At 40.8% G+C, this 10,872-nt stretch overlaps 1 long non-coding RNA gene across 1 annotated transcript; it reads left to right on the top strand.

Annotated features, from left to right (window-relative positions):
• Positions 1-9,471: 9,471 nt before the first annotated feature.
• On the top strand, positions 9,472-10,043 carry LOC135937704 (uncharacterized). The gene is made up of 3 exons (XR_010574535.1): positions 9,472-9,585; positions 9,675-9,886; positions 9,955-10,043. It is a non-coding gene; the product is annotated as an uncharacterized LOC135937704 (long non-coding RNA).
• Positions 10,044-10,872: the final 829 nt, after the last annotated feature.

Here is a 10,872-nt window from a genome sequence, read left to right as displayed (position 1 = left end):
GCTAAATTTCAAAACGTTAAATCATGTTACTTGACAAATACCAAAAGATCAGAAAATTTCAATCATAGTGTGGTTGCCATTTTTATATGCTGAACTGTTAACTTGATTGCATTACACCTTTTAATTTAATTTTTAATTCACGTTGAAAGCAAAATTTTAGTTCCAATTTCCGAGACATTAAAACCACCGGTTTCAATGGCCTTTTGGTAGCGGGCCGGCTTATTCCAAAGTTTCTCTTTCCAGTTCCCCAAACTGTTTAAAATTTTAAATTCAGCATTTTGCACGTATGATATTCATATAATTCCTTAAGAATCCTCTTCAAAAAACAAGTTTTATTCCAAAGGTGCACCTTTTCCTGCTTAAATTCATTTTGAACATTTTTGCCCCAGTCCAGCATTGTGGGCATCAGCATACTTTTACCTGGTCTGAATTCTTCGTCAAGAAAATTGCCCGAATTCTCTTAAGAGAAATTTAGAAAATGTTTAAGCATTCCGGCCATCCGTATATACGGCGTGAATATCTCGCATATTTAAAGAATTTCCACGAAGAAATAATTAAGATTCTTCTTTCAAGCACCATATATGCAGTATCTATACTGAATGATTACCCTTTCTGCCGCCTGGCCTAACGAGGCGCTATGATGTAACAGCTGCACCGCATTAATGAATCATCACAAGCTAAGGTTTTTGTTGGCAAACCTGATTTCGACATTGTACTTGCATTCTCTGCCTCTTCCAGTATAATCCTACTGTCCTCCAACGTCTGCGTTCTGGATTTGACACCCTCATGGCTGAAATAATTTGGCCTTATTGGCGTTCATATAGTTTGAACAAAGTTGTTAGAGAGGAAGAATTGGTGCCGTGCTCCCCAAACAATCGTATTCCGTCGTACGTAGTCGCAGGGTTCACCAAATTCGGCTGCTACCCTCAGCCGGGCTACGTTTACTCCTACGGAAGTAAGAACGAACGTTTGGGTTTTCTCCAATAGATTTTTTAAAACCTGATGATTTTTTTCGTAGAAATATTCGGCTACGGATATTTTATGCATGGAACCGACAAGGGGGCCGTTTCACAAAAGGACTTCCTCTTCCTCGTCGGTAGTAATGTTTCGTTCCGTCCACATCAGCAAGTTCCGGAAAACCTGAGGTACAAAGTTGGCACTACCAAGGAAAATAGGCCAGTTTACATCGGCACTATTAACGTCGCAGGAGAGGAACTTTGCGGACCGGTAAATTTTCTTCAGTTGACAAAGTGAGAGTTGTAAATTAAGTTAATTCACCTTTTTTCCAGGTGATAGATGGAGTCTGCTATGCTTTCAAATTAACACACCATTCTGATGGTGAAAACTACAAGGTCTTGGCCTTGAATGAACGATAAATGTTTTTAAATTTTAGTTTTACTTGTATAAACACACTTGATTGTGTCATGATACAATAAAAAAGAACTGTGCTTTCAACAACTTACAAGTTTGTCTTTTTGGTTTGGTAATTTAAAATGGTGAAATTAGTTATCCAAATTGTTTAAGAAAAAAAATGTTAGAATTTTCTTACAAAAGCAGAGAAATTTGAGGAAATGTCTGGCATTCTGGCCATCTGTAACATGCGAGAATATCTCCCTGGCAATATTTCAAGAATGTCCATGAAGAACTAAAGCGATATAACTACAAGATTATTCCTTCTCAAGCACCAGTACTGAATAGTTATACCCTATCTGCCGCCGTGCCGCCTGACCTGACACGCATTATCACAGTATTCTCTCACTGTTTTTGAACGTCTGCGTGTTCTACATTTGACATCATCATGTCGCAACGTTTTTGGCCTTATTGGGTTCTATATAATGATACCACCGTCGATTTTCCTATGGACAAATAGGTGCGGTGCTCCCCGAACAATCCTATTCCGTCCTACGTAGTCGGAGTGTTCAACCAACTAACCACGTACCCTCAGCCCGGCTACACCTACTACAACGAAAGTAAGAAAGGACAAAATCTTCATAATATCCTATACTCATAGCAATATACCTATTATACATTGGTGACGAAGTGATTTTTATAAAAATTAATGGATAAATATTTTTTTTATATTTTAGGATCATTCAGTACGGGCTTCTTTATAGTGGAAACCAATAAGGTGCTCGTTACTAAGAATTATTACTTCCTCGCCGGCGGTAATGTCTCGTTCCGTCCAAATAAGCAGGTTCCGAAAAACCAATGGTTCAAAGTTGGCTCTACAAAAGACAATAAACCTGTTTACATCGGTGCTATTGATATCGGAAGAGAGGAAATATGCGGACCGGTAAATAAATTTCTTCAGTGGAGAAAATCAGTTATTGATCACTTTTCTCAGGTCATAGATGTGGAGTCTGCATTGCTGCTTTCAAGGAATCATTCCGTATTACTGATGGTGAATACTACAAGGTCTTGGCTTTGAATGAAGAATGAACGTTATGTTCGCGCGCATCCATGATTTTTTTATAATTTAAGTATTTATCAAAAACACAATATAAAGTGATATAATATGAAAAGAACTAGTTGCATCTACTCTAACAATTTTTTTCCCATCAATATTCCATAGTTTCACTCCTGAACTGCGATCCAATAAAAATAACTACTTTTGCAACACAACTATACAATTGTGCCTTTTTCTATTTTGCACAATCAAATTGATGATATATTATATTGAATCGTTCATAATTTATAAAAAAGGAAAAAAATATATGTTTGCTTTTCTTCTTGGAACATTTTTAGGGACTTAAAACTAACACAATGTTGGAATTTCATTTTTGATTGAATTATGTCAGGAATCCGAACCACTCCCGTTGATAACATATATTGGACTTGACGTGTCGAAAATCAGATAACTTAAAACAACTAGAAAACCAGCTACCAATTGAAGAGGAGAGCGGATCTTTGATTGCATCTTTTAAACGTATCGCTGGCTTAAGATCCAGACAACAGCGCCACAGCAACAGCCAGTGATATAGTAACTAAAGCAGGTTAAACTTCTTCTTGTTACTTTGGCAATACTGCAGTCTTACCGTATAAGGCGAGCTGACTTCGCGGGCTAAACGCCAAACATGGTACGTTTACAGAAGGAGGCGGAGCCAGACGGCACAAGTGCGCATGCGTGGCTGGCAGCAAGCGGTGGCATTTAAGGAGAAGCAGTTAGAGTCAGCAAAAGAGGGGAAGGAGTGGGGAGTGAACAAGCGACGTTTTCCCCCACTCCTCCTCTTTTGGTGTCTAACTGCTGCTTCGCTTCTCCTACTCTCACTCACATTAGTCTTTAACTGGCAGCGACTGGAGGATGACGTGCGCGGTGCTGATCTGCAGCCGTGGTTCAGGGACCGGCGAGCAGCGAGGCCGCCAGCGACCACCAGGCGACTGTAGAGGACCACGGCCACATTTGGGGTGAGTCCAAATTCTTTTTTAATTCCTTTCTCAGCACGGTCATGCCCACCTGTGTTTTAGACGCTTGTGGGTGTGACCCTGCTGTTTCATTTTTCATTTTATTTTCCTATTTCTATTAAACTTCCAGCAGGGTCATGCCCGCCTGTGTTTTTGACGCTTGCGGGGATGACCCTGCTGTTCCATTTTTCCTTAATTTCCCCTTTTCTTCTTAATTTCCAGCAGGGTCATGCCCGCCTGTGTTTTTGACGCTTGTGGGTGTGACCCTGCTGTTTCATTTTTACCTCAATTTCCCCTTTTCTTCTTATTTTCCAGCAGGGTCATGCCCGCCTGTGTTTTTAACGCTTGTGGGTGTGACCCTGCTCTTTCATTTTTACCTTAATTTCCCCTTTTCTTCTTATTTTCCAGCAGGGTCATGCCCGCCTGTGTTTTTGACGCTTGTGGGTGTGACCCTGCTCTTTAATTTTTACCTTAATTTCCCCTTTTCTTCTTATTTTCCAGCAGGGTCATGCCCGCCTGTGTTTTTGACGCTTGTGGGTGTGACCCTGCTGTTTCATTTTTACCTCAATTTCCCCTTTTCTTCTTATTTTCCAGCAGGGTCATGCCCGCCTGTGTTTTTGACGCTTGTGGGTGTGACCCTGCTGTTTCATTTTTACCTCAATTTCCCCTTTTCTTCTTCTTTTCCAGCAGGGTCATGCCCGCCTGTGTTTTTGACGCTTGTGGGTGTGACCCTGCTCTTTCATTTTTACCTTAATTTCCCCTTTTCTTCTTATTTTCCAGCAGGGTCATGCCCGCCTGTGTTTTTGACGCTTGTGGGTGTGACCCTGCTCTTTAATTTTTACCTTAATTTCCCCTTTTCTTCTTATTTTCCAGCAGGGTCATGCCCGCCTGTGTTTTTGACGCTTGTGGGTGTGACCCTGCTCTTTCATTTTTACCTTAATTTCCCCTTTTCTTCTTAATTTCCAGCAGGGTCATGCCCGCCTGTGTTTTTGACGCTTGTGGGTGTGACCCTGCTCTTTCATTTTTACCTTAATTTCCCCTTTTCTTCTTAATTTCCAGCAGGGTCATGCCCGCCTGTGTTTTTGACGCTTGTGGGTGTGACCCTGCTCTTTAATTTTTACCTTAATTTCCCCTTTTCTTCTTATTTTCCAGCAGGGTCATGCCCGCCTGTGTTTTTGACGCTTGTGGGTGTGACCCTGCTGTTTCATTTTTACCTTAATTTCCCCTTTTCTTCTTATTTTCCAGCAGGGTCATGCCCGCCTGTGTTTTTGACGCTTGTGGGTGTGACCCTGCTGTTTCATTTTTACCTTAATTTCCCCTTTTCTTCTTATTTTCCAGCAGGGTCATGCCCGCCTGTGTTTTTGACGCTTGTGGGTGTGACCCTGCTCTTTCATTTTTACCTTAATTTCCCCTTTTCTTCTTATTTTCCAGCAGGGTCATGCCCGCCTGTGTTTTTGACGCTTGTGGGTGTGACCCTGCTCTTTCATTTTTACCTTAATTTCCCCTTTTCTTCTTATTTTCCAGCAGGGTCATGCCCGCCTGTGTTTTTGACGCTTGTGGGTGTGACCCTGCTCTTTAATTTTTACCTTAATTTCCCCTTTTCTTCTTATTTTCCAGCAGGGTCATGCCCGCCTGTGTTTTTGACGCTTGTGGGTGTGACCCTGCTCTTTCATTTTTACCTTAATTTCCCCTTTTCTTCTTAATTTCCAGCAGGGTCATGCCCGCCTGTGTTTTTGACGCTTGTGGGTGTGACCCTGCTCTTTCATTTTTACCTTAATTTCCCCTTTTCTTCTTATTTTCCAGCAGGGTCATGCCCGCCTGTGTTTTTGACGCTTGTGGGTGTGACCCTGCTCTTTCATTTTTACCTTAATTTCCCCTTTTCTTCTTAATTTCCAGCAGGGTCATGCCCGCCTGTGTTTTAGACGCTTGTGGGTGTGACCCTGCTGTTTTCCAATTCCCACACTGCAAGTCAGGGGTGAGAAAATGTCAATGCGCTGCATTAAGAATATCTCATCACACCGCATGTCACTATTCATGGGGATTCAAAGGGGAGTTGTTTTTCACACTTAACAGCAGTGACTTGCGGTGGGGTGAGATTTTCTCACTGCAGCGCAGTGACATTTTCTCACCCCTGACTTGCAGTGCATTGCATCACAGGACCCTCATGTGAGACGTCGTAGTTGAGCGAGATGATGCTCAGTTTGGAGCCGGGACTCTGCGTTCCCGACGTCGCGATGATGCAACCTGGTGCAGCGCTACGCCTGCCTCCTCACGCCGCGCCGCGACCCCCTCTGGCTGCAGCTCAATCCCCTCGAGGCTGTCAGTCTGATTATCGGCCCTCTGAACGTGCCGAGCAGTGAGTGGCAGGTCGGCAAGACGAAGTTGTTCCTGCGGAGGAGCGCCAGTAGCAGGTGCTGGTCATCCAGTGCTCGTGGAAGCGCTACAAGGCCGTCAAAGGTGAGTCAAAAAGCATTTTATTTTCTAATTTGTCTAATTCGGGGTTGGCAGAGTTACCGAGGGTTCGCTGACCATCCAGCACGGCATCCTCTTCCTCAGACAGCGCCGCGCCGCCGTCGTCATCCAGTCGCACCTCCGCGCGGTGTCTTCGCCAGAGAGGTGGCCAGCGCCCTTAGGGAAATGCGGCGCGTCGATCATTTCCTACTGTCAATATTTTAAATTTTTTGTTTGAATAAAAGGATTGTCAAATACGGATCTTTTTTATTTAATAAATCAAGTCAATATATTACAAGTGGATTTTTCAGGTAATTATTTATTATTATGCGCATTTATCTTTTTTTAGTTGATGCATCATTTTGTTAAAACGCGTTTTTTACGAGGCTGCGCGGACTTGCCAAATTCTGACTCGGCTAATAGTGACGCGAAGAGGAGCAGAAATGCGTGCGGAAGCCTACGCAATAGTATTCGCAGCTGCGGCGGCGCCAAGCTGTCTCCTCGCCGACGCCCGCTCACTGCCAGTGGAGAGCAGGGAACAAAAATAAAAAATATTAACACAAACATAGAACAAAACACAAATTAAAGAAGAGAATAATTAAATTAAAGATAATTACAAAAACCAAATATTGATGAAATGGTGGAATTTATTGTATCAGTTGTGAAGAGAAAAGCCTTTATTTTCCAAAATATTTCAGCCATGAGGGTGTCAAATCCAGAACGCAGACGTTGGAGGACAGTAGGATTACACTGGAAGAGGCAGAGAATGCAAGTACAATGTCGAAATCAGGTTTGCCAACATAAACCTTGGCTTGTGATGATTCATTAATGCGGTGCAGCTGTTACATCATAGCGCCTCGTTAGGCCAGGCGGCAGAAAGGGTAATCATTCAGCAGATACTGCATGGTGCTTGAAAGAAGAATCTTAATTATTTCTTCGTGGAAATTCTTGAAATATGCGAGATATTCACGCCGTATACGGATGGCCGGAATGCTTAAACATTTTCCAAATTTCTCTTAAGAGAATTAATTCGGACAATTTTCTTGATGAAGAATTCAGACCAGGTAAAAGTATGCTGATGCCCACAATGCTGGACTTGGGCAAAAATGTTCAAAAGGAATTTAAGCAGGAAAAGGTGCACCTTTGGAATAAAACTTGTTTTTTGAAGAGGGGTTCTTAAGGAATTATATGAATATCATATGTGCAAAATGCTGAATTTAAAATTTTAAACAGTTTGGGGAACTGGAAAGAGAAACTTTGGAATAAGCCGGCCCGCTACCAAAAGGCCATTGAAACCGGTGGTTTTAATGTCTCGCAAATTGGAACTAAAATTTTGCTTTCAACGTGAATTAAAAATTAAATTAAACGGTGTACATAATACAATCAAGTTAACAGTTCAGCATATAAAAATGGCAACCACACTATGATTGAAATTTTCTGATCTTTTGGTTTTTGTCAAGTAACAATATTTAACGATTTGAAATTTAGCAAAAATTCTAATTGTAAGTAAGCATATGATTTTTTTAAATTTAGAATTATTAACGAATTTCATTCTTGATTGTGTCGATCAAGAATGAGTGATGAAACAGATCACCATCCAATTAATCGAAAATTGATTTTGACGCCCGGAAAACCGATGAAAACGTAAAAATCGCAACCTCTTTGGCTTTATTTTGACTCTGCTGAACCCATCAAAACGTGAGCAAAAGCCGTCAAAGGAACGTCAAGTGGAATGTTATCAACGGAGTGGTTCGGATACCTGACATAACTCAACCTTCCGGCTGGCACTGTCATAAAAGTGTTAATTTTAAAATTCCTCAAAACATTCCAAGAAGAATTTGGACTTGTTTTAAATTATATACGATGCAATTACTAAGCTCACCAATTGAATTAAACATAATAAAAAAGACAAATATTTTAGTTGATGGTAGTAGTTCTTTTTTATTTGTATCACAATACAATCAAAATTGTTCATGAGTAAAGCTTAAAATTGTAAAAAATTCATTGATGCGAACATAAGGTTCATTCTTCATCTAAAGCCAAGACCTTGTAGTTTTCTCCATCTGTACAGATTTCTAGTTTGAACGCATAGCAGACTCCATCTATTACCTGGCAAAAAGGTGAAATAACTTAATAAACAACTAATTTCTCAATTGAAGAAAATTTACCGGTCCGCATATTTCCTCTCCTGCGATGTTAATAGTGCCGATGTAAATTGGTTTATTTTGTTTGGTATAGCCAACTGTAAACTTCCGGTTTTCCGAAACCTCCGCATGTGGACGGAACGAAACATCACCACCGATGAGGAAGTAGTAATCCCTGTCTATACAGACATAGTGATCGGTTCCCTCCATAAAAAATCCGGAGCAGAATGCTCCTAAAATCATCAGTTGTTGTAAAAATCACTTCCCTTCTGTAGAAAGGCCAAAAACGTTCATTCTTACCTCCGAAGAAGTAAACGTAGCCCGGCTGAGGGTAGCAGCTGCCGCAGTAAAACGATGCAACTACGTAGGACGGAATGGGGTTGTTCGGGGAGCACGGAACCAATTGGTCCATGGGAACATCATCGATGTTATTATATATTCTCCAGTACGGCCAGAAATTTTGAGCCATGATGATGTCAACCCGGAAGTACAGACGCTGGACAAGCGTAACGGGCGAGAGCAGGCAGAGTAATGAAAGCTATTAATGTAGTAAGTATCGGGTTGGCTATCATAAACCCTAATAGCGCCTCAGGTCGTGCAGCAGAATGGGTAACTATTCTACATTTTACGGGTGATTGGAGGAATAGTCTTAATGGCGCGTGAAACACAAAATAATAACTATACTCAATTTTAAGCTCTCATAATAGCTACGGATTATTATTACCACTCAAGTTGATCATTTTTAATGAAAAAATAGAAAAAAATAAAAACTTTTCAAGGAAAACTGTAAAATTAAAGTTCTGTTTTTAAAAATATCGGGTTAACCGGGCTATACATCGATACCGCACCGTGCAAAAGGATAGGGGAATATCGATATATTGCCCATTATCGATCGATAGGTTTTCGAGGTTGCGTTGCCGTAATCCACTGCTGTGAAAATACTGAAAATATTCTTTTTATAACGATATGCGTTCGTGTCCTGGTCCCGGCAAAATTGAGTAACTTTCAACAACCAAACACGAATTTCCTTGTTGCAAGAAAAGGTCAACAATCAATTCGACAATGAAAATTTGGGTGTTTGTTGAACGTTGCGCAATTTTTTGCCGGGACCAGAGGACGCGTTACTCTTTTTAAAACACCTAGGGGCGGATCACGGCAACGCAGCCTTGAGAACGGAATGGCAACGTTGTGCATAAGGCAAGCATTGTACAGCGTCTCAAGGTCGAGCTAAAAACGGTGCCGTGATCCACCCCCTGATATATTATAAATTGGGTTGATGTTGGCAAGCCTGATTTTGACCTTCTATGAGATTTTGGAAGATCTATATTCCGCGTGTACCGCCGGTATTCCCCTGTTGATTTTTGGGAGCGACGGGTGACAGTGGTCTCTCGATTTTACGGATTTTACGACAGCACCATGTCTCAAAACTTTTGGCCATATTGGCGCTTATATAATATTAATAAAAGAAATGTCCCTATTAAGGACTTCGTGCCGTGCTCCCTGGACAACCCCATTCCGTCCTACGTAGTCGGAATGTTCAACGACTTGAGCTGCTACCCTCATCCGGGCTACGTATATTATAACCAAGGTAAGAAAGAACGTTTGGCATTTTCTCAATACTCTCGACTTTTAACCTGATGAATTTTCTTCGGATATATTAATAATTTTGTTTATTAGGATCATTCAGTGACTCCTATTTTATGGTGGCAACAGACAGAGGATTGGTTTCAAATAAGGAAGATAAGTACTTCCTCGTCGGCGGTGATGTTTCTTTCCGTCCACATAGGGAGGTTCCGGAAAACTTAAGGTTCAGAGTTGGATATACCAAACAAAATAAACCTATTTACATCGGCACTATTAACATCGGAACAGAAGAAATTTGCGGATCGGTAAATTTTGTTCAGTTGAGAAATCAATTATTGATTATTAAAAGGTATATTTTTAACTAATTTGGCAGGTAATAGATGGAGTCTGCTATGCATTCAAAGTATCAATCCGTTCTGATGGCGAAAACTACAAGGTCTTGGCTTTGAATGAAAGATGAACAATGCTAACAAAAAGAAGAGTTACTTTTACTCCTGAACTTAATTGTATGAGAAAATAAATAAGAACTACTTCATGCAACAACTAAAAAACTGCTCTTTATTTTTTATAGTTCAATTGAATTGGTGAAATGAATTATTGGAACGTTTTATCATGATTTTAAAAGTTAAAAATTTGTTGCTTCTTGAAATATTTTTTAAGAAATTTGTAGAATTTAGTGAGTGACATTTTTGACACTCAAATATATTCGGCTTATTGAATTATGTCAGGCATCCGAATCAGGAAATCTCCGATTGCCTGTTTAACATGAAAATATAGCGCTGGCTTAAAGACCGTCTTTGACGAAATTTCTGAGCCCAGCAATCGATTCTTGAGGGTCGCATTAGGCAAAGTGGAGGTTTTTCCGACCGAAAAGTGCATCGCGACGTGCGAACTTTTTTCCCGACAAAACAATTTTCGAGAAGTGCGCATGCGTCAGAGCTGATCTGAGCACTTACAGAAAGACTGCCTGTACGAATGACTTCTTTGACAGATCCAGCCAGCTCTCACGCATGCGCAGTTCTCGCATATAAGTTCATGTTATTTTGGCGGGAAAAAAAGTTCGCACGTCAACAAAATATCCACTTTAACTAATTCGACCCTCAAAAATCATATACGGTCTTTAATATACATGTGTAATTTTTATGAGAGTAAAAAAATGAGTACTATAGTTATTATTTTTTGTATTTCACGCACTATTTCCAGCACCAATATGGATGGTTAGTCTTTCCACCGCCTGACCTGAGGCGCTAGGGTGCATATGTCGGCACACCCGATTCTTGTAGCATTCGTA

The sequence above is a fragment of the Cloeon dipterum genome, chromosome 2, assembly GCF_949628265.1.
Source record: "Cloeon dipterum chromosome 2, ieCloDipt1.1, whole genome shotgun sequence".
In the NCBI taxonomy this organism is placed as follows: domain Eukaryota; kingdom Metazoa; phylum Arthropoda; class Insecta; order Ephemeroptera; family Baetidae; genus Cloeon; species Cloeon dipterum.
This window is presented reverse-complemented; position numbering and strand designations above follow the sequence as displayed.